The sequence below is a fragment of the Camelus ferus genome, chromosome 3 (genome assembly GCF_009834535.1).
Source record: "Camelus ferus isolate YT-003-E chromosome 3, BCGSAC_Cfer_1.0, whole genome shotgun sequence".
Classification (NCBI taxonomy): domain Eukaryota; kingdom Metazoa; phylum Chordata; class Mammalia; order Artiodactyla; family Camelidae; genus Camelus; species Camelus ferus.
The window spans coordinates 82,742,309-82,766,181 of NC_045698.1; the positions used below are offsets into that span (position 1 = coordinate 82,742,309).

The following is a 23,873-nucleotide window of genomic DNA, read 5'->3' on the forward strand; positions in this document are numbered from 1 at the left end:
CATCTCATTGGCTGGGGCCATATAGTCAGTCTTGTTTAGGGCAAGTGGGCCAGAGTTGGCTTGGTGTTTGGAGACTGGCTGATTTGATACACTGTGTTTCTGATTAAATGTAACTCTTACAGGAACATGAATGTTACCTAAGATTCGGTTTGCTAACGTGGCACCTTGGGCAGGAGTGGCTCCATCTTGGGCCTGGAAAGTTATTTCAACACTGTGTCTTAGATTTTCAGCAGCTTGACTGATATGCCTAGGTAAGTGTTTCTATGTATTTTCCTTCTTGCTAAGCTTCCTGCATTTATATGTTTATGCTTTTTACCAAATTGTGGAAATTATCAGCCTATTTTGTTCATGTGCTTTTCTGTCTCACTCATCTCCTCTTGGCACTTCAATTACATGTATGATAGACAAATTAATATTGTTCCAGAATTTCACTGGGTTCTGTTCATCTATTTTAATCATTTTTTCACTGTCCTTCAAATTGCCTAATTTCAATTGATTGAACTTCAGATGTATTGATCTTTTCTACTGCCATACATAGTCTTCTATTAATCTTGTCTAGTGATATTTTCATTCTCCATTATTGTACTTTTCATTTCTAGAATTTCCACTTGGTTTATTTTCATAATTTTTCTTTCTCTTTTGAGATTCCTTATATGTTTAAACTTTATGACCATTTTTCCTTTACGCCCTTGAACATACAGCTTTTCTGATGTTTTAAAACCTCTTTTCTTGCTAATTTTATCATCTGGGTCATCTCAGATTCCCTTCCTATTGATTTTTTTCTTGACAATGGATCACACTTTGATTTACTAGGGAAACTGAAGGGTTTACCAAGCCCCCTCTGAGCTGGAAATCACAGACCAAACTCCTGGCATGAGTGGTGGCCGGCATCTCTGCTGACCTTTTTCAGCTTGCTTCTTGTTCTCCACTGATGTTCTCAGAGTCTCTCCTGGCCTATGCAGATTTTAGTTTCCTGCTGTGCTTTTTTGCTTTCTGACGTTCTCCTGTTCAGTTTCTAGCCATTGATCCATCCTCTGGTATCTCAAGCTTGACTTCTAACCTCTGCAAATAAGAAATGGTGAGCATCCTTAGGAATAAAGCCCACATTTATATAAACATTCATCTCACTTGAATGATTCACTTCCTTCAAGCATCAGATTCTTTCTAGAGTCTCTGCTTTTGGTTACTCTCCAGTGCCTTCAAATAGTCCAAAAAAACTTTTTTTGAATATAGTTTACAGTTGTTGTCTGTGAGAGGGTTAGTCTAATACTGATACTTTCACAGTGACTTTTTTTTAACCACTTAACTGAGGTATGATTGACACATAAAAACCTGTACACTTTTAATGTATGCAGCTTGATGAATTTGGAAATAAGTATACACTTGTGAAACCATCCTCACAATCTGTGACATAAACACATCCCTCACCTCCAAAAGTTTCCTCATAACCTCTTTATTTTTATTATTAATATACTATACTATAATATATAAAAATATTGCATATTAAGTAAGTCAGAAAAAACAAATATCATATGATACCAGTTTTATGTGGACTGTAAAAAACAAACTAGTGAATATAACAAAAAGAAGCAGACTTACAGATATAGAGAACAAACTAGTGGTTACCAGTAAGGAGAGAGAACAATATAGGGATAGGAGATTAAGTGACACAAACTATTATGTATAAAATAAGATATATGGAGGCACTGTACAAGTACACACAGGGAATACAGCCAGTATTTCATAATAACTGTCAATGGAGTACAGCCTTTAAAATTGTGAATCAGTCTGCGGTATACCTGTAACTTATGTAATATTTTACATCAATATCCTTCAATAACATAAAGGAGACAGACAAAAAAAGCAGTGATAGTAGTACCTAATACTATGTTTGAGGTCAAAAGACACAATTTCAACATTTCAACATTATGTTATTTGCGGTAGCTTTTTATAGCTATTCTTTAAGCAAATCTCCTTTTTAAAAATAATCATGAATGAATTTTAAGTATTTTTTTGGCATCTATAAGACTAATCACTATTTCTCCTTTAGTCTTTTAACTTGGTAAGTTACAGGAATTGCTCATTTAATGTTTAAACCAACGCTGCATTCTTGGGAAAATCCCAATTAAGTCACAATATAGTGTTATTTTCATTTATTGCTAAGCTAGTTTCATTTTTATATTTTTAGGATTTTTGCATCAGTATCCATGAGTGATATTTCCCTCAAATTTTCCTTTCATTCTTTACTTATTAAGCTTTGTTATCAAGTTCCTTACAATGAGTTGGAGATTGTTTACTTTTTCTTCTATATTTTGTCATAGCATATATAAAAATGCAATAATATGGCTTTGGGGTTTTGGATTCACAGGTAAAATTGTCTGGGGAAACACTACATGATTAGTTCATTTTCCTTAATCTTATAGGATTTGGGGGGTTTCTATTTATTTTTGAGTAAATTTTGAAAAAAACAAATTTTTCTAACAATATGTCAATTTCATCTACATTTTCAATGCTTATGGAGATAAAATAGTCATAATATACTTTTATTAGCTGTTTAATATCAGCTACATTCATAATAACGTGAATTTTTCTTTTTCACTCCTAATGTTTATTTGTGCCTTGCTTCCTTTTAGTTATGGTGTGTTTTGTCAGAAGTTTGTCAAATTTATTATAGATTTCAAAGAATCAATTATCATTTTGTTTATCCTTTCTATTTTATATATTATATTTTGTTAGGTTTTCCTTTTAACATTTGTCATTTCATTTCTTCTTACTTTTTTTGGGCTATTGTTAGTTATCTGTTAATCTCCTAATGTGGTTGCCTAATGTCTAATTTTCAGTCTCTCTTCTTTCCTAATAGAAGTGTTTGAAACTATACATTTTAGTGCATCTCTATGATAGCTGCATCCTACAAATTTTTATGTAGTATTTCCATTATGACTCAATTGTAAAATATTTTGTTTTTAATTATAATTTCTCAGTGAGTCATAAAATTTTAGAAGAATGTCATCTTTGAATTGTATGATTTTAAAATTTATTTTCTTATAAACAGAGGATAAAGAAGGTTGTCTTTAAAACAAATTTTTTTTTCTTGAGACTTCTGCTTCATTACTAAGTGGTCACTTTTTCTCTGGGAATATAATTGTAGGTTTGTTACCAAGTCCAAACTCATTCTGCTTGCTGCATGACAGGCAAATCGGGAGATGAGGTGTTGGGGTAAGGAATAACAATTTTATTCAGAAAGCCAGCAGACGAACAGGATCGGGGACTAATGTCCTAGAGAACTATCTTACCTAAGTCAGAAGTCAGGCTCCTTATATATTAAAAAGGGGAGGAGGTGTGGTTGGTTGTTGCAAACTTCTTGATGTTAGAATCCTTTGTTCTTGGAGCTGTCCACGTAGGTCAGGTCATGATGTTCCTGTAAACCTCCAACAAGACAAGTGTTATTCTCTGTTCTGCAACTTTTTATCTCTATATGAATGGAAAAAGTGTTATACTCTTAAAGGTCAGAGCCTTGAGAATGGGCTATCCTCTGTACTTCAGGCTATAGGCAACATTCTTTTACAAAAGATGCAGAACCAGCATGACTCAGCACAGGGAAACAGAGCACAAGATTAGAGCTAGAAGAACATGGTTTCAAAAGACACCAAAAATCAATACTTATATAATAATTCAATTTCTAAGATCTGTGAGTAGATTACAAACAAAATAAATTTTAGATAATTTTAGGAATTTGGAGCATGATCAAAATATACACAGTTGTGAATTAATTTAATGTAAATAACACATTTATACTCTCAAAATCAGCATTTATAAAAAGCTTGCACTTAAACTTAGACCCCGGCTAAATTGCACTTCTATCAAATTGGTAGTCTCATTCTTACAATGTCATTATTTCATCTAAAATCTCCTCCTTCTAGCCATAAAATAAAATTTAAAATCAGAGGATATACTTTGTATTGGCATATTCAAGTTGCCTAATATTTGTCAGGTTTAAGAAATATTATACAAACACTTTAGTTTTGCTTTAAGCAGTTTGTCATTGCAAAAGCCATTTTTCTCTGATTATTGGGAGGTATTTTCCGTTAGTGTAATGACTAAGCTTTTCAAAATATTCATTGGGAGGAGGAAAAATTTGCATGTTGCTGTTAATAGACCTATTCTTCAAAATGCCAAAGAAAGTTGTGCTGTCTGATGAACATTTTATTAAAAAGTGGAGTGGAATAGTAATATCCTGGATTCAAGTTTTCTCAGTTTTCCCACTTAAAATCTCAGGGGGATGTACTTAACTAGATAACCCTTCTTTCTATGAGTTCTTTACTTGATTTACTTTGCTTACTGAGGCAAATATGTTTTGCTCAAGAGTGTTTCAACTCTAGAGTATCAGACACAATGTTGTATCAGATTAGGCTGCATTTAGACATTTTGGAATATACCGCACAGGGTTATGGGAAAGGTTCAAGGACTCCATGCTGAAATATAGAACCAGTTTCCAACTCATTGCAGAAGTGATTATGTTGGTAGGAGTGGCTTTGATTTTAGGTCAGATCTCTGCTAAATTTAATTTATATAAATATTTCTCCAGAGTTCTATATTTATCAGACTGCATAGATATTAATTGAAAATGTTTGAAAAGGAAATTGACCTGACAGAAGACTAAACTAATCTAATGCCACAGTGTTGAAACTAAACAACATATTGGTCATTGTGTATTTGTATGTATATATTTTGGATGAGGATATGGAAGAGTTTTAAAAATCAGTCTATATAAACACCCATCTTCCTTCCAAAATTATTTTTCATCAGTATAGATCATTAACTGCTATTTTTCAGTACATAAAACATAAAAAAAAGAGTTTTATAATGTAGTGGTGCTTGTAGCATTTTCAGTAATTATTGAAAAGAAACTTAATGTGAAATTAAGAAAGAATGGAGTTAAATTGTTTTAATTCACAAAAATTACTAGACCTAACAAGTGATTGTAGAAAGGCTGAAATATACAAAGTCAGAATAAAATGGTATTTCTTTATACTAGCAATGAATAATTAGAAATTAAATAAAAAACACAATAACATCCAAAAAGCATAAAAAACTTTAAGCCAAATTAAATATATCCAGCACCTATATAATGAAAGCTAAAGAACATTGTTGAGATAAATTTTATGAAGACCTGAATAAATTGAGTGATATACCATGTTTATGACTTAGTACTGTTAAGATACCAATTCTTCTTAAATTGGTGTATAAATTCAACACAGTTCCAATCAGAACCACTACAGTTGTCTTTGCTAAAATAGTCAAGTTGATTCTGAAATTTGAATGAAAATGGAAAGTAGTTGGTATAGCTAAAACAATTTAAAGAAGAACAAAGTTGGAGGACTTACATATCAACATGTGAACACTTAAACTTATGCAAGAAAGGGAATTGATGGGAATGGTCCTGGTTTATGCCACACAACCTCAGGAAGTACTAATAAGTAGATCTCATGGAAGAGGAAGTCTAGACCAGATTCGTGAATCTCAGCACAGGATTCCCTGATTCTTGGACTCAGCTGTTAATCTCAAATATCAGTCTCTAAATTACCCAATTCAGTGATTGAGTGCTGATTTGATTGACTTATTCTGAATTATGTGTCCCTCTATTCTGCTATCTCTGGCTAGAGGGCCGTGATGCCTTTACAAAAGAAGAAAAGTCCTTGCTAATTTAGGGGATACCTCTATAGTTGGGGTGGGCAGTTCTCAGAGAAAAGTGCTATATGTACACCCCTATATGACCTATGTTAACATTACACATCAGGAAAACGTCAACATTGTTTTTATTTTCATTCACCATGTGATAAAATAGATTACAAACATGGCAACATATTTTACCCATCCCTGATCCACACCCTTTGCAGTGTGACTGAGTAGCTCTTCTCATCAAGAAATGGAGTGTTTTTGAATCTGGAGTGGTCTTGTGCCTTGTTTTGGCTAAAGACATTGGAAGTAATGCTGTCAGTTCTGAGGCCTCAAGGGCCCTGGCAGTTTTGTTCTTTTCCATGCCATGTGAAAAAGCCCAAGGTATCCTGCTGGATGCTAAAGACACATTACCCTAACAGCCCTGTTTTCCAGCCTAAAGCCATTGGCTGCAGTGTGATTGAGGCCTTCCTACAGCACCAGTTACTAGCCAACATCTCAGCTGCCTGCAGATACATAACGAGCCAGCCAAGATAAGCCGAATCTGGATCAGTTCAGTAGAACCCTCTCACTGGCCCACAGATTTATAAGCAATAATTAATGCTCATTGTTTTAAATCACTGAGTTTTAGGGTATTTCTTTTGAACAGAAGCTAAAGGGCCAACCCAACTTAATAAATAATTACTCCCCCGCATTTTTATTTAATTTTTTTAATGTATATTAAAAATGGTTTTCCCATTTGGTGTTAGAATGAATCCTTAATTATAAGAATGCAAAACACATTCACTTTCCCCAAAATTATTTTATAGTATTCTGAAATTGATTATAAGGTATAGTTTATTATCATATGATCATTACATCAAGTAAACGTGGCATATTTGAACATACTGAGTTGTTTGAACTTTGTCTTTATTAGTGAATTTCTGTTTGTTAACTTATGTGGAACTAGATTATTTTCTCTAATTTATATTTTTGGTTCTTTTCAAATTGCTCATAATGTTAGTTGAAAGGAGTAGAATTTAGAACACAATTATACAGTCTGGCCCAATGGCTAGATGCGTAAATTAGATAGAGAGGTAGGTAGGTATAAAGAAAGGAAAATGCTTCAAAGCATGCAAACTGCTTAGCACAATGCCTGGCATGTAGTTTGCCCTCAATAAATATTAATTGGGTATTATTTTATTAAAGTTTGTTATTAATAGTTATTATATGCACCATGAGGAGGTATTAATCTTAAAAATAAAATAATTATTGGGCAGTTGCACTATTCAACAGAATATTTTGAAAATGTCGTATGGTATCCCTTACTATGATTTATTTTGTTTGCCTGAGCGATCAACATTATTCATAAAAGAAGATTCAACCTCAGAGATTTTTAGGAGCTGCAACAAAATATATTTTAATTTAAATATATTTGCTATAAGATACTTTTCAGTTTAGGATTTGGAAAGGTGGTAGCAAAATTATAGTTGTCAGAATGGTGATTTCAGTAAGTACTGTAATTAGCATGCATTACTTCCATAAATTGTGCTTTTCAGCAATGGGCCATGACTCACTTGTATTTGCGTATAACCAGCTCATGTTAGAAATAAATGTCCACTTATCCTTACAATAAAGAGAAAGAAAATTTGGTATAAATAGCCCTAGTAATTGAAAGACTGCATCAGACCATATATCCTATATGAAATGTTGGTTTTGTTTTCTGCAGAGAACACAATTCTCTGTGAATGTGTATGTTATACACTGTTTCAAACTTAGCCTGTGCCAGGTTGTGAAAACAGCTGGAGAGCTCCTTCTTTCCCCTGATTCCTGGAAAAACAGACCAAGAATCCTCTTTAAGCATTTGGTAAATGTGTCTAAGTCCTCTTGAAGTCTCTTCCCACATCCACACCTGCTGTAAAGAAAGCACCACATTTCACACAGAGTAGATATCTAGAGAGAAGCCCACCTAACCATTCGACCAACTGCTCAGGACCCCCTCCCCACACCACTCGTTTCTCAGTACTGTGCTCTCAGCAGCTTGGGCTCAGACGCTTACTACTGTGCCTGAGCTTTCGTGTCTGCCTTTGACTTCATCTGATCTGGGGGGCTTTCTAGGCTCCCTTCCTTACTTTTTGAATCACATCTTTCTTGCATGGTTTTGGATCTGCACCTTCTTTTAATTTTGTCACGTTAGATTTGTTGCACCCAGAGAGTATTTCAATCTCTAGATCCAGGAAAGAAATTGCTCTCTGGGAGTCCAGCCTCCAGTCTTCCCATGACAAGACACAAGATGCTGGGAATTTCTTTTATCAAGAATTTAATTTCAGCTTTTCTAAATAAATGACTCATCCATTTATCAGTCCCACAAATATACTTATTTTTATAATATTTCATAAAAGGTCAATGAAATGTTTTTTTCTTTTCTCTTAATATATATGTTATTGAAATTTTCGGGTCATTGGTTGTTCTTTTATGGGATTAAATGCCCAACTTGCTGACTTAATTTTCAAATCCCCCAAAGCAAGAACTCTTGTTTGTTTTTTATCTCTCTACATTACTAGTTAAACCTGATTGAGTGAAACACTGTAAGCACAGTTAGCATTCATTTGATAAGACTTCAGAATTTCTAGTATAGGTGAAACACTAATATTCAAATCAGACTTTCAATAGACATATGTCATTAAAAAGCAAAATATTTTGCCTTATCAGTCTCTTGTATACAAGTTATCTAGAGGTGATGACATTTCATACAAGATAATTCCTTATCAATTTCTTTCAAAATGGGAGAAAATCAGTGTCCTGTTGCATCCTTCTGAAGGTGATTCTTAGTGAGTAATTTTAATTGGTATTTTAAATATGCACTTTTTGGGTGAAATCTGGAGAACTTCATTCCTTTTCTGTTGTTGAGAAATCCCCTTTCTCTCCTGGTACTTCTGCTTCTTAGAGAAAAAGCTGTCAAATTTGAATTGCTGAGAATTGGTATTAATTAGCTTTCCTAGCAATAGCTCTGCAGCATCATTTGTTACCTAACCATGTCATTCTTCTAATTGTATGGGCTTCAGTTTTTTTCTTTCTGGGTTATATCTTGCAGCTATTGGATTACTAGGGATAACTTATTTTATTTAACCATTTCTGAATATTCTGAGTATGGGAATGAGTGCCCTGAACTCTTGAATTAAAAAGTAAGGATAATTTGATATATCCCTAAGCAGCTAGGAAGTTAGGTGCCTGCATGAAGGCATTATTTTACTTTGCTGGTTTCTAATGTACATCGCATTTAAAAATAATTACACAGATAATTTATGAAAGTACAGAAAAAATGCCATTGTTTGATGGCAATAGCCCTCAATTAAAGGACAAACTCACTTAGATACATAGAAGATTTCAAAACTCCCGCCCTTTAGATTATCCTAAACAGGCTTTGATCTCTTTGGATTATGGGTGTTTCTATCTCTACAAACAAAAGTTTCTCTGACACCGGATGAATTTTGCTGAATTTGAACTAAAAATATTGTTTAGGTGTCCTATTCAAGTGTCGCTCCCTTCAGTTCATTTCTTAGCAATGTTACTTTTCCAAAACAGTGAAATTTAGTGAATAGCACTTCAGCCTATTAGGTTTGTGCCCACTCAGTTTCTATTGTTTTACTTGCCTTTATAGCAATCTCTTCACTTTGGTGGCATCAGTCAGAAATGTGGGAAGCAGTAAAGATTATAGTTCTGAAATGTACTTTTTGCTTTCTCTTTCAACTTCAACTTCCATTAGTCTCTTGTTTTTTGGTATATATTTAGGAAATATCTGTGAAGCTAAGCTGCTTTTATAGGCATTTACCCACAGCATTGATTTTGAGACATTTATCCCTTTTTAGTTTCATTGTGAATAAAAAAATGCACATAGTGGCATAGTATATTAAATTAAGAGAACTTGATATAATAATTTTAAAAAAGAATGCATAAGATGCAAAGTTTGATACTGGCTCTGACATACTCCGTTTGTGGGAAAGTCACTGTCTCTTGGACCTCTTTTGTTTATATTACCTTACCAAATTGATTGTTTGAAGGATAAAATTAATATATTTTGAAAAATGTATTTTTAAAATGAGCCATAAATTGTGATACTGAGGATGTTTTTTTTCAGGATTACTAAGTTACAACGGAAAATAAAGATACAGATTCATATTCTATTAACATTTACATATTCTAAAGTCTTGTATATAACTTATTGTTATTTATAATGATTATTATTATCTATGTGAACTTCAACAAATTTCTTTTCTGTAAAATGATAATAATATCTACCTCCAAGACGAATTGGGAAAAGTAAATGTAAAATTGCTAAGCACAGACAGTAATATGTTGTAGGATTTCAGTATGTGTTGTCTTTCATTTCTCTCCCTGCTCCCCATTGGCACCTCGAATAAGCTCATCACTGCTGAGATCTATTGTCTTAATCCTTCAGCTTATATTACTATTATAATAAATGACATCAGTTACATAATGGCTTTGATGATGGATGGAAAGGCATGAATCCATTAAAATAAATCCCAAGATGGACAACATAGAAAAGAGAAGAGAGACTCTCTTATCAGTGGACCACATTGTGTGATTGGGAGTCCATTCCTTTTAAACATCATAGACAGCTCATTAGTCCTCTTCCTTCCTCTTCTGCTACCCCTGCTTACTTTTAGGCTCATAAAATCTCCTACCAGAACTTGCAAAGTCTTTTCCAAAGGGTTCTTGCCACCAGCCTTCATTCTATTCGAATCAATGAAAATTTAGTTTTAGTAGAGCAGTTCTTCATATGCAGTTCTCACCCCTGGACATTTATTGATCCTTTATCTGCAACAGAACAAAGTCTAAAAAATTTAGCCTATTACTCATAGAATACTCTGGTGCCTTCTCTCTTCCATTTGCTTCTCCAGATGCATTCTCCACCCTTCTTCAACTACTCTGTGGCCCTGGTAGCTGATCTACATGAACTACATCAGTAGAATCTGGTGGGAAAAGGAAGGAAGGAGAATGAAGTCAGGGAACTTATTCCCCTATTCTCCTCCTTGCTACTAGAAGTCGTGCATTTTATCTGCCATCTCTCTCAACAAGACTCTGTCCTTTTGGGGTTTGGTAAGTGTCGCTCTCCATTCCACCTTTCAGGCTGAGGGGTGGAAGGGGTTTTACTAATGCTGGAATCCTGTCCTATTCCTGTGACTTCCCTATACCTTGCACACACCTTTGTAAATAATCTCTGCATCAAACTCAACTTGCATAACCCAATCTGAATGTGCCATCTGCCGCCTGGCTGTTCTACTTCCTAAATTTATCCCAGGCCACACACTGCATTCTTTAAAGACGGATGGTTTATTTATTATTGCCATGGTGGTTCAGAATACCCACTTGGGAATGGTAAAGTATTGGGTTTGGATTCTGATTTTATCACTTATCAGTTTAATGACTTTGATCAAATTAGTGAAGCTCTTTCAACCTCAGTATCCTCATCTTTAAAATAGGGATAATAATAGTAGCCACCTCACAGTGTTACTGTGAGAACTAAAGGAGCATACAGAAGTTCTATCACAGCAGATGCTAAAGAAATATAAGTTTGACCAGACATATTTTTTGAGCACATGTACCTCATGCATTTATGCTGCCATACCTCTTTTTCAGTTTTCCCCTGTTATTGTCCACTTCAATTTATCCATTCTAAGCTTAAAATCCTACTTCTTATGTTAGCTCTATGTTTGTCAGTTCTTACAACACCTAGTCCCTGGACCTCTCCTTTACATTTTTATCTGTACATGTGTCCTCTCCCTGATTATATTGTTAGCAATCTGACAACAGGGACAATTGCTTTCCATTTCCTTGTTATGCTCATAACTAGCTCAGTTTTGGAGACACAGAAAAAACTGAACATATATTTCCTTATGTACTTAATTTTAATCATTTAATTTCAATTAAGATAGGTAAATTTTATAATAGAAATGATTTCAATTAAGTTAGATAGACAAATTGCATAATGCAAGTCTCCAGAATAGACTTTTTTTATTATCACAGTGCCCATTTCAGAGTAGGTACTTATTGAATATTTGATGGTTTTAGGTAATTATTTTACAGACAATTTTTCTCTAATACTGTCTAAGCACCTCATTGACTACTGTGTAGATAGTCCATACATGTAATGAGATATTTTATATGAACCATCAAAGGTTAATGATCTAAGCAAATTAAAAAGCACAGGAAGGAAATAATATTAATGCCAATACACTAATTTGTCATCTTTTAAACATACCAGTTTGTAATATCATCACAATATCATATGATAGATAAGTAATTCACTTCCTCTGATAATAATGTAAAAACTTTGGTTTCTGTTATGTTTTAAATTATGCCCATTGTTAAGTAATTGTGGGCCACTAAATTAAACTACAGAAGGGCCCAAGATTAAGAATCAGCCTTAGTTTCTGGTGAGCAGTGTAATTCACCACCCCTCTTGGTATATTGCCTTTAATTTTATCCTCAAAAAAGAATTAAATAGATGGATAGCCTGTAGGTGGCACTTGAGACCACTGATGGCTATCCTGTGCTTAGTCTATATTGTGGTTTCAAGGACAGCAGCATGATCATAATTAGTGTTGGCTTCTCAGCAATGATGATGCGGTCCAGTGGTATCCTGGAGTTTGGGTTACTGTGAGAAATCCTCATTAACCCTGCTCAGGTTCCTCTTGGAATGTGGCAACTCCCCAAACTTCTGTCCTGTTAGTAGAAATGAAATAAGGCACAAAAGAAGCCTTGAGGGTTGCCTGCATGGGAAGAGTGTATCTCTGAAAGTGATCTTGGTGCTAAGCGTTTCATGGGAGTTAAACGTTAATTGACTGTAAATAGTGAGCTGGTTGATGATTAGAAATTACTGGGGATAGTTTCTTTTGAGACCATCTTAGAGCACAGTAAGATGAGTCTGTTTGTTTTTTGATGTAACACATGAAGAGAATTGGGACTTTTAAAATTAGGATGTTGAGACAGAAATCCTTTCACAATCAATACCCGAATTTTTTAAAAAAGGTACAATCATCACATTGTACCATTTTTAAAAAATTCGGGTATTGATTGTCCTAATCACCCAAGGTAATATTTTTAACCAAAAATAAATGCAAAACTATGAATTAAAATATGTATTGAATAACTGTGTGCAGAATAATTCAATGAAGATGATTTTATTTGGTCCTTTTTATCACCATGAGTCATCTTTTCGTACATAGCATATGTGTGAAGGAGTGGGAGATGGCTTGGACCTTGAAGCTACTGATTCTCTGTCAATCTTCTACTTCCTCTCTGAGTTCACCTGGGATGTGAAAAGGAGGCTTCGGGATAAGTTACTATTCATTTGTGTTTCTTCTTTGACTTTTATTCACATGTGAACACAGGAATTCTTTACGTGGTCAGAAATTCTGGAGTTGGAGGGGAGTGGGTGCACGGGCAGCACGTTCCTCCTCACTTTCTAGTCCCCCAGTGGAGACGTATTGCTACGGGGCTTTGACTCCAAAGACCTAGAAGACTCCCCTGGTCTTGGTGAATCGGGCAGACACACACGTGAACCAATAGTGTTTCTTCCTGCTTGATATAAACACAGATCTCTTTGGCATGTTTCTGTTTCCGGGGTTTACATCCTAAACTTGGCCCTAGTGGTCTCAGAATTCAGAAGATCAGCAGAACATAGGCCAAAGCAATGAGTACTTTTTCAGTATTTTTCCCGAGGTCTAAAGCAGCATTTTTAAGCTGTTTGGTCATAGCCCTTTCTTGGATAGGAGATCACACCCAGGTGGGAGAGGGATCTGCCCATTATGCATTACTGCCCCAGGGAAACATCAAGAGGCACAACTTTCCAAAGAGAATATGCAGCAAAAAGACAATCAATAAAACAGACTTCAAAATACTTAAGTAGTAAGTATAAACAAAATATATTTGCTTAGAGGTTTTGTTAAAAGGTTAAAAATACATGTCTAAGTATGTTTATATTTCTGTTTTGTGCTCATTTAGTTGAAATAGAGTCTACTAAGTCACTGAATTCTGGAAAGCACATACTATCCAGCAGAACTTGGGGAAAAAATGGAAAATAAAGTCTGCAGGCAGTGTTGACATTATCGCTACCACATGAGCACTGGTAAGAACTTGATAACACTTTTTACGTAAATTTAACTGGGCTAATTTGAAATGTTTGAACCACTTGATTGTCAATGGCTTGTTTCAGTGAGATATTCAGAAGCAATAGTTCTGCCAAAGCTCTTCCTTTGAGACATCCTTGCCACCGATCTATAATCCTAAACTGACCAAATTTTTTGCTTATTTCTGGAGGATATTTGATTCTTCTGATTTCTTTTCCAGTAGTGGGCATTAAGTCTAAAAAAGCAGGGACTTTCCAGCAAATCCTTGCATTCAGGTCGGTAAGAGGCCATTACTTTAAAATATTAAATGGTGTCTGTTCATTTCTATGTTAGTTTAAGGCATCAAATGCAGTGTTAATATTTTAATCAACAGTAATATCTGATTACCCTGGTCCACCATGGTACTTCATGTATTCAGTTTCTCATTCAGCAAGTATGTACCAATATGACTATTGTTTGCTTTGTTTGTTTGTTTGATTTGGTTTCTCTTCTGCTTAATCAACTGGTACGTTTGCCATTTTTGAATATCATCTCTGAATATACTAAATGCAGAAAATGATCCTTTATTTTTAAAATACCCTTCATGATAATTAGAACTTAAGATATGTAGACCAAAATTAGTGAACTGTTAATCAACCCAGTATACTTTTAATTTTGTCTTTTCAACTATATGAATTGCATTATTGGTAGCTGATGAGGCTGAACACAGTTTGAAAGAAAATACAGGATTTCAATTTCTGATAATATAACAGACCAGAAATCATCAACAAACCTCTTCAAAATAAATTAAGACACTGGAAAATATTAGCTATATTTTAAATGTATCATTGAGCTAATGAGAAAGTAAGAAAAAATATTCATGGCTACAAACAGAGTATAAACTGGAATCCAGAAAATTAAGCAAGCAGAAAATAGCTGTTTATCCTGGAGCAACTATCAATTAATAATGACCCCGAAGACCAATTTAAAACATCTTTAAAAAGGTTGAGGGAAAGAATGTAAAGACTAGCCTGCACACATTGGGGAATTTAAAAAGAGACTCTTGCCCAAACCTGGGACTCCAAAAAGCTATATCCTCAGTGAAGGGAAAAGTTTACCCACCAAAGGAGACAGGAATGAAACTCTCTGATTTCACTCATGATAGTATACAAAGGAGAAAATTTGTAACCCAAATCCTGTCCCCAGTGGGATTAAGGTCAAAATTCATGCTATGTGTCTGTGAACAAAAACGTTCATCTAAAGCTATTTTAGATCACACTTGACTAGGAGTGCCCCTGAGCACTTGATGGAAACAAGTGCAGATTCCATCTTAAGGGACACACTTTCAACCCAGGTTCCAAGTTCCTGCAAATTAAAGTATAGCTCATATTTTAAAAATGAAAAAATTTCAAAACCCAATACCCCTAAAAGTCAAAGGCTAGCAGAAACAAATGGTAAGAATGAGATTCTCAAATAATTCAGTTGTTGAAATTAACATCCACAAAATAAAAATAACTTTGTTTAGTATGTTAAAAAAATGAGTGTATCAAAAATAGGAAGATATTATGAAGCTCTTTAAGCAAATTAAAAACAATACAACTAAGATGTTTAGCAATGAAATGTAATAATCAAATTAAAATTTCAATGGATAGCTTAAAACTTTGACCTATGTCTCATTCCATGCACAAATTAATTTAAGGTGGATCATATTCATAAACATTAAAGTTAGAATCATTAAGCTTCTAGAAGAAAAAAATAGAAGTATATATTCATGCACTTGGGGGTAGTCAAAGATATTTTCACAGACGGGAAAAAACAGTAACTCAAAAAATTAAAAATAATCAAACTGGACTTCCTGAAATTTAATACTTTGCTAATTAAAATATACCATTCAAAAATAAAAATTTGAGTCAGAGACTGTGAGAAATGTCTGACAAAGAGCTGTGTCTGGAAAATACAAAAATTTCTTGTATCAGTGCCAAGATAATAAACACAGTTTAAAAATTCTTTTTTTTTAAACATTTGTTTTTGTTGTTGTTGTTGTTGTTGTTGTTAACGGAAGTACTGGGGAGTCAACCCAGGACCTTATGCATGTTGATAACACACCCTACCACTGAGCTATATACCTCCCATCCCCCATAAACACAGTTTTTAAAATTGAAAAAAAAAACAGATCATACAAAAAATATTATTTATAAGAGCCCTAAACTGGAACCAACCTGAGTATATATCAACAGAAGAATGGATAAACAAGTTGTGATAGATTCATATTGTAGAATACTAGTCAGTGATAAAAAGAAACAACTTAACTGCTACATGCATCAATATGGAGACAAGACAATATATACTGTAATATTCCATTTATGTGAAGTTCCTAAACAGGCAAAACTAATCTATATTGAAAGATGTATAGAATATAGGGTGCCTCTGGGAGGAAGACTAACAAAAAGCGGCATGATGAAATACTCTAGTGAGAAGGACGTATTCTGGATCTCAGTGTAAATCTATCCCGTGGACCATCAAATGGTCAAAATACCAAAATGAAGACTTAAGTTTTGTGAATTTTATCCTATGGAATTATGTATCAATTTAAAAAGTAAATGTTAAAGAATACATCTAGGTCAATTTATTACCTTACATCTTTGCATTAGAAAAGAGGAAAGGTTAGAAATTAAATATTAAATATGTTTAATTTTTTAAAAGTGGTGAAAATGGTGTGTACATTTGAATGCTTTATATCAGATTGCTGAATTTTTTAACCTTTGGGTTCAAGTGGTCAATGAGAATGGAGTTTTGTATTATAACAAAATACATGATAGGTTGTTGGTTTATGCTTTCTGTTGAAATGTTACAGTAGAACTATAACATTCTGTGCTTAAACCAAGCCAGCATGCTTACTTAGGGCTCTCTAATCAGTAATCAGCACCTGTTTTCCAATCGCCCTGCCCAAATGCTTCCCCACGTTAATGATTGCTCTAGGGCAGTCAGCCTGCGTTGGGAGAGCTGTGTCTTTATAGAACCCTGGAAGTGTGACTCTGGCCAGATTGGGAGTCTTCATCATACTGCAACAGGAATTTGCCTAAGGAAAGTAGGTAACCTAAAGTAATCATCTCAGCACCAGGCCATCCAGGGATGTTTGTGTTCTCCCCGGGCGAGCGACTGAAAGGGCATTTCCTAGAAAGACGTGGACTTTTCATGACAACACAATCAGTCTCAGATTGTCTGGCTGAAGAGAAACTACTGTATATTAGCAGAAAGAAAAAATAGGGCTTATACTTTATCTGTGTTAGAATCTGTTTCTTCTGAAATTATCAATTTGTTTTGCTGTTTGCAAATAGGTTTTCTGATTCAATTGCTTCTTTGGTTCTCCGGGGTGGTGACTGCTGTAATAGATAACTCCCCTCCAAGGAGCCTGAGCTAACTTCACTCGGGATCAATACTGAGCAAAATTAAAACTGAATTTATTTGGTAAGGTTTAAATTGAATTCATGTCTGTGAGGAAACTCATGTATTCCTGCACAGTATGTCATACCTACTGAGTATATGTTTTATTTTAATTTTCCAGCATTCTAATGTTATTTATAAAATATACATGTGTAATATATGGCAGTTTATATAAAATTATTTTTCTGTGTTCTATAAATTTAAAATATGTAGAAAAGAAAGTGAAATAAAATTAGAAAAAAGAAAAAGAGAAAAAAGGAATCAAGAAACAATATTGGAATCTTTCCCACTAACTCTTAGAGCAGATCCCCTCCCCCCAAGGATTAAAAAGCTTTTCAGATAATCTCAAGATGTCCCAAATCCTTGTGAGGAAATGTTGTATAATCATGGATTATCACTTCCTTTCTGATTTGTTACATGATTGTGGATAAACCATTTGAGCTGTCTTCTGTTCTCCTGTGCTGTCCCCTAGAATTTATTGACATGGATGTTTGACAGTTGAAAAAGAGGATGAATAATTTTATAGTTCTCCTTGGCACTCTTGATTTGAAGGGAAAGCTTCTTAAACCTCTGTTAAGCGGCAGATTGTCTGTGTCTCCTGTGGCTTCTGTTGTTACCCAACTCTATTTGTAGTTTTAACCATCACAGTACCAAGTTGCTGATATACTCACAAAAATAATAGGCTTTTCATTCTTTGGAAACAAATATTATTATGCATTTTACATGTTTCAGAAAGTGAAAGAGATGATATCTTAAATATTGATTTGAGAATTCTATAAAAGCTCAAACATGAGCATAATTTTAAAACTTTAGACCTCAAATAAATTGATTATCACTATTAACAATGAAGAGTGCAGTGTTACTTTACCAAATTTTTAGAAAAAATGTTTCACTTTAAATTTATTCAATTGCAATCACTCAAAAATACATTTATTGAGCTCTTGCTCTCTGTTAGTCATTGCTAGATTGTGAGGAAAAGAATAAATATAAAATATTTCTATCTTCAGATAGTTCAGAGACCATGAAGTGGTCAAGCAATTACAGTAAATGAATAATATATTAAATGTGATAAATTATAGAGTTGTATTTGATGTTCCATGAAAGCACAAATGGGGAGCAATGGAGTCTTGTAGAGGAGAGGGAACCAGGGAGAGTTGTGGAAATTCAATTCTGAAGTGGGTCTTAATAGACACTAGGAGATTATAGACCAGTGAAGGAGCAGTCACAAAAGAGTTGTTTTAGATCTTTTGCTTTCTTTCATTTGCAAATAGTAACCACAGTGACGACTGGCCCTATGCAAGGCTGGAAGGTCCCTGTGCCTCTGCCCGTCTCTTCATTTACAGGTAGTGTTGTAACTGAGCTGGACCCTGTAGGGCCTTCCCAGGACAGACCCTCCCCCATATCTGTTGCTGTAGCTCCTCTCTGAAGTACCCAGATCTTAGTATCCCAGGTTTATTTCCTGAGTTTTTCAGATGCTAAAAACCACCACCAAAGGGAAGAAATTAAATACTTGATGATGGAGAGCTCATGGCCCCTAGACCTGGTGCGTAGGGGTTGATAGTGTTAACCACCTTGTTACCTCCACATCAACCAATTAGAGAATTGTGCAGGAGCTGATCAGGTACCTTGTGACTCCCTCCCTTACCTGGCCTTTAAGTATGCTTTGCTGAAACCCTTCAGGGAATTCAGGGTTTTCTTGGGCATGAGCCACCCCATCTTCCTTGCTCAGCCTTGCAATAAACTTTCTCTGCTCCAAATGCCAACATTTTGGTTTCTCTGGCCTCATGGTACATGGGGCACAGGAATTTGCTTTCAGTAACAGTGTTACTGGAGTTTCATGTTTCTGATTCTGCTGCAGGCGGAAATTCCACTCAAATTAGATTTTTCTGTTTAGCTCAGTGATTTGAATCTAGTAAGAACCCATAAACTATTTTTAAAATTTATCACTAGGTATTACATCTGCAAGGTAGGCTATATTGCACATTATATGACCTTAAAGAAAAGATAAAATCTGTGACAAGTAAATCAGTTATATTAAAAAATAAAGTCAGTTGGAAAACATTTATTATCATAACTGAAAAAGCAGGGTACGTTTCATATTTAGTATTTCAACTATGTCAAAATATGTATAGAAAAGAGAACAGAAAATGACAAAATAATAGTGGTTGCCCTCTGAGAGGTAGGATTACAAGTTTTTTTTTTTTATACTTATCGGAACTTTATAATTTTTCTAACAACATTAATTTCCTTTAGAGTAATAGAAACTATATTTTAAAAATTGAACCTCTGCAATTCAACAACCTCATCTAATTATTGCACTCTTGAAAGTGAGAGTTATTTTTTATCTCTGTTGGATGGTGGTGTTGGCAGCATTTCAGATCATCATAAAGCAGCATTGTTTTGGATCATTTTTCTCTCTTTCATTTGCAAAGACGAAGGCTACTGTTAATGATTCCTGGTTACTTTTGTTTGTTCTTCCTCCCTCTGTGTACCTGAAGCTTATTTTGCGGTTAAAATGTTTCAGTCCCTAAAGTCTTGCTTACCATATGTGTGTGACTCTAAGGCTCAGGCTCTGAACTGACCTGAAGCTTGTCTTGGAAGAGGCACCCACATTCTAGAGGCTGTTGCACAGTCTGTTGGTGACACGGTTATCCAGTAAGCCTTCAGCCATGTTTCAGGGCATCAGTTCTGCTCCCCTCTTGCAGTTACACCATTTGATTTCATTGTATCTCAGCTGCCATGGTGTTCTCTTTCTCCCTACCCTTTGCCCACATGCAGCTCAGAGGTTAGGATTCCTTTTAATTACCAATCACTTCAGTAAGGCTGACCTGCTGTGGGAGACGATCTTACTTTCCCCAGTTGATATTTGAAGATTTCTCTGTGGAAGCAGCTGGCAAATGTCTCACCAGTGTAGAGGTAATTAGGAAGTGATACTATCAGAGCTCTGTACTCTGGAGTGTGTCTTGATGCCCCTTGCCACATTGGAGCCACGTTATGCCTGTCAATCTCTCTATAGAGACACCAGCCTCCTAGTTTCAATTTTCTCCCTCTTGAATGATGCAAACGCCATCTGGTCAGTGTGCAGCTTTAGTAGCCAAGCTCAGCATCTTTCCTTGTGTGCTGTGCATGCAGTTCTTTGGCTGCATGTAGGTCTTCTCTAGTGTAGACTAGCCCAGGCTGACTGCTTCAGTTCCTAATGATGGAGTTTTGGATGGAGCACCAGGACAGGGGAGGAATAATACTCAACAGTGGCAAGCCAAGTAAATGCCATGAAGATCTTGCTTCTCAATGTAAATAGGGCAGAGGCAATGTGTACTGCTGAGGAAGGCATTCAGCGAATTACTTCCTCAATTATGTGGGGCATGCTTAGCCCCTGTTCGAACTTCATAATGTGTCCTGTGCTCTCTTTTTAACACCAAATGCCACGCCAACAGAAGAGCCGCACAATGATGTCGCATTTATGGTTTATGAGTTAGTTCTCTAGGTAGGCTCTCCTATATACACATAAAGTCGTGGGAGGTTCCCTAACTTGACAAATACACAAAATTAAAGAGTGAAAACATATTTTCCCATTTTTTTTCAATATTAGAAAACTGATGAGAAGAGTTGATCATGGAGTAGAGACTTTCATGTGTGAAACATATGTTAAAACAAGTTCTGGGTCATGGGAACGGAATGATTTTTTTTTTAAGGAGACCTATATAGTGTAACTGTCGAATGATATATGTGCTGTTAAACATTTTTCATCCTAATGGAGCTGAAATTTCCAGAACTACAGCCTCACCATTTCCCTCAATCATGATGGTTTCTGACTGTATTTTTCCCCCATAACTTCAGAGTGTTTTCTTTGTTTCTATGGGGAGGTTTGCAATTATGACTATATTTCATAACCATTTCTCAGACTTTAAATTGGCCACTGATACTGCTGTTAGGTGGTAAATTTTTCCATCCCACTGAATTTTTATTAATTTCTTTGTTGGCCCACAGTTGAAAGCATGCAGGTAGATGAATTCTGTTAGTTCAAAAATATTTATGTTTTTATTGTATGTATTTGATATCATCAAATTACAGGAATAGTTTTAAAAGCTGGCCTGCAGTCAAAGGAAGACACGTAAAATGTGAGCCTTTGGTCAGTCACATTTCACTGACTGAACCTCCCCATTCTCCTGCCTCCTCCATCTCAGCACTGCTGAGGGTCATTGTACATTTTGGGAGCTGCCACTAGGGTGCGTTATTTCACCACATGGTATAACCTGCAGAGGGTAGCTGTAGCCCCCAGCCCCATCACACTGAAGCAGTCCAGTCTTGTGGGCAGCTGTCTTTGGAGGTTCCCCATGGAGGGAAATAGCTATATTGATTGTCCTCTCTCATCACCAGTTCTATAAGGACAAGTCCCTCTTGCCTCACATCCCTGTTTATCCCAGTTACCACAGAAGTGCGAGCCTCCTGCCATCTCTCACCACCTGGAATCTTCTCCCTGTACTGCTCTGCACAACCCTGATCTGACCCCCACTGGGTACCTAAACTTCCACAATGCCTCCGGAATGCCTTCCTGCTTGTCAACAAGTTCTCTTCATCCTCAGGTAGTTGGTCACAAAGCATTCCTTTGTTTTCCTTTCCTAAATGAAACCTGACTATCTTCAGAATGTGCTGGGGTTTTTTTGTAAATAGAGGCAGTTTCCCCTCTCACATCCCCATATCTCTGGGCTTGAAAATAGTTTCATTATACCTCTAACCACTCATTGTCACTTCTAGATCGTTATCTATCACTCTGCTTTCAATCCCTGTTCCCTGACCACACTGAACTCCCCCAGCCTTAAACCATCCCTAGTTGTTTCTGATCTCATAGTCTTACACATACAGTTCCTTCTTGCTGGCAGTTTCTCTTGGCTAGTTTTCAGTAGCAGCTCCTCCTCATCCTTTATTCTTCAGCCTAAACTTCACGTCCTTACACAATCCTTTCCTGAACTTCACTTTCTAAGATAGCTTCCATGCCTCCTTATTCTCTATTCCAGCCCCATTTGTTTCCTTCATAGTACCTCTTTGGAATTAAATTATTTCACTGCAGCCAATTAAGCTGACTGCTCTTTTCCTCAAGGGGCCCAGGGTGCAATGGCTGCAAACAGTATTCTCCCCGGTAGTGTATGCAGCCTGTTGCCTGTGTGGGTTGCCTTAAGGGACCTTGGAGACAGCCCTTTCCAGTGGACGTTCATGTCTGGCATACTGTCCCCAACCTAGGAAAAAAAAATAAAAAAATTCACAGCAGTTGCTTGCTTGCTTTCCTTCTTTCCTTTCCCTCTTTCTTTCTTTCTTCTTTCTTTCTTTCTTTCTTCCTTTCTTTCTTTCTTTGCTTGCTTGCTTTGCTTGCTTTTCTTTCTTTCTTTCCTGTATATCTTTACCAACAGAAAGTGGGTTCATGCAGGCAGGTGCCACATTCATTTCTTTTCACCATGGCGCCCTGATGCCTAGCAGAGTGCCAGTCACTATTAGGCACACAGTATTCAAGGAGTGAAGAAATATGCAGTATGACTGTTAGAATAAGAATATACATTCTAGGGAGTGGGGAGGGATAAATTGGGAGTTTGGGATTTCTACTATATATGAAATAGATAAACAACAAGGTGCTACTGTATAGCACAGGGAACTATTTTCAATACATTGTAATGGCCTATAATAAAAACAAATATGAAAAGGAATGTATATGTTTAAGTGAATCACTGTACTGCAGACCAGAAATTAACACAGCATTGTAAATCTACTATACGTCAACAACAACAAAAATTCAAGAATCATAGAAACTGTGGATAAGAACTTAAAAGACAAATCTGTGGAAGCATTTTCATTAGAAGATAAAAATCATATGCTTTAGGAATTACTTGGTGAAAGGGTAGTTGAAATTTTGAGACTCCAGTGAATTTTAAATGGTGGGAGATGAAATGATTTTGGAAAATAGCCTATCTTCTGAGAGGAAGTATCTGGAGACAGTGTGTGCAGTTTGAACTAGCTTATTCAATATATAATGAAAATAATTTGCAAATAATAGAAAGCAAAGATTTTTGTAACTATCTTTGATAGGTATGAACACACAGAAATTATGGGGAAAAGCATAGAAAGAGGCATGATTTAAAGAAGATCAAAACACACTGATTGACAATCATTCTTATATATGAATGGCCCTATCCAGTCTTTTGATTGGAACCACCTGGGCTGTCAATGCTAGCTTGAAATCTTTGGAGAATGCTCTAAATAAAGGTATTTGGTGTTGCTGAATGTTTTACTTTAGCTATCAGGGGAATGGGGGATAAATCTGGCACTTTTAGAATGCAAATGGAAGGATCTGACTTACCATGGAGAGCCACTTATCTTTGCATAAATCTAAGCTAAAGGAGCTGTAGGCAGGGTCAAAATATGGGCATTGTGTAGTATTTTAATTCCTTTTGGCAGGGTTTTGAAATGTTTTCAGGTTATTGTTCATCTCTATCTACCTTGCCAAATGATGCTGTGGCTACTGAATGCACATTGGGTATCTAAGTGGCCTTTTGTTAGAGCCACGAGAGATCAATGTATGCTTGTGTGTGTTTCTGTGTGGATGTGCATGTAATTGTTCATTGTTTCCAAAGCACAGCCTATCAGAAAAAAAGC

At 35.7% G+C, this 23,873-nt stretch overlaps 1 long non-coding RNA gene and 1 other non-coding gene across 2 annotated transcripts in view; both read left to right on the plus strand.

The window, feature by feature from the left end:
* LOC116662675 overlaps positions 1-23,873 on the plus strand; it is a 180,607-nt gene that overhangs the window by 132,079 nt on the left and 24,655 nt on the right. Inside the window, exons 10-12 of the long non-coding RNA XR_004318660.1 lie at positions 123-251; positions 10,578-10,776; positions 13,684-13,807. This is a non-coding gene — a long non-coding RNA (uncharacterized LOC116662675). The remainder of the gene's footprint in view (positions 1-122; positions 252-10,577; positions 10,777-13,683; positions 13,808-23,873) is intronic.
* On the plus strand, positions 22,294-22,425 carry LOC116662845. Its single transcript, XR_004318935.1, has one exon. It is a non-coding gene; the product is annotated as a small nucleolar RNA SNORA70 (small nucleolar RNA).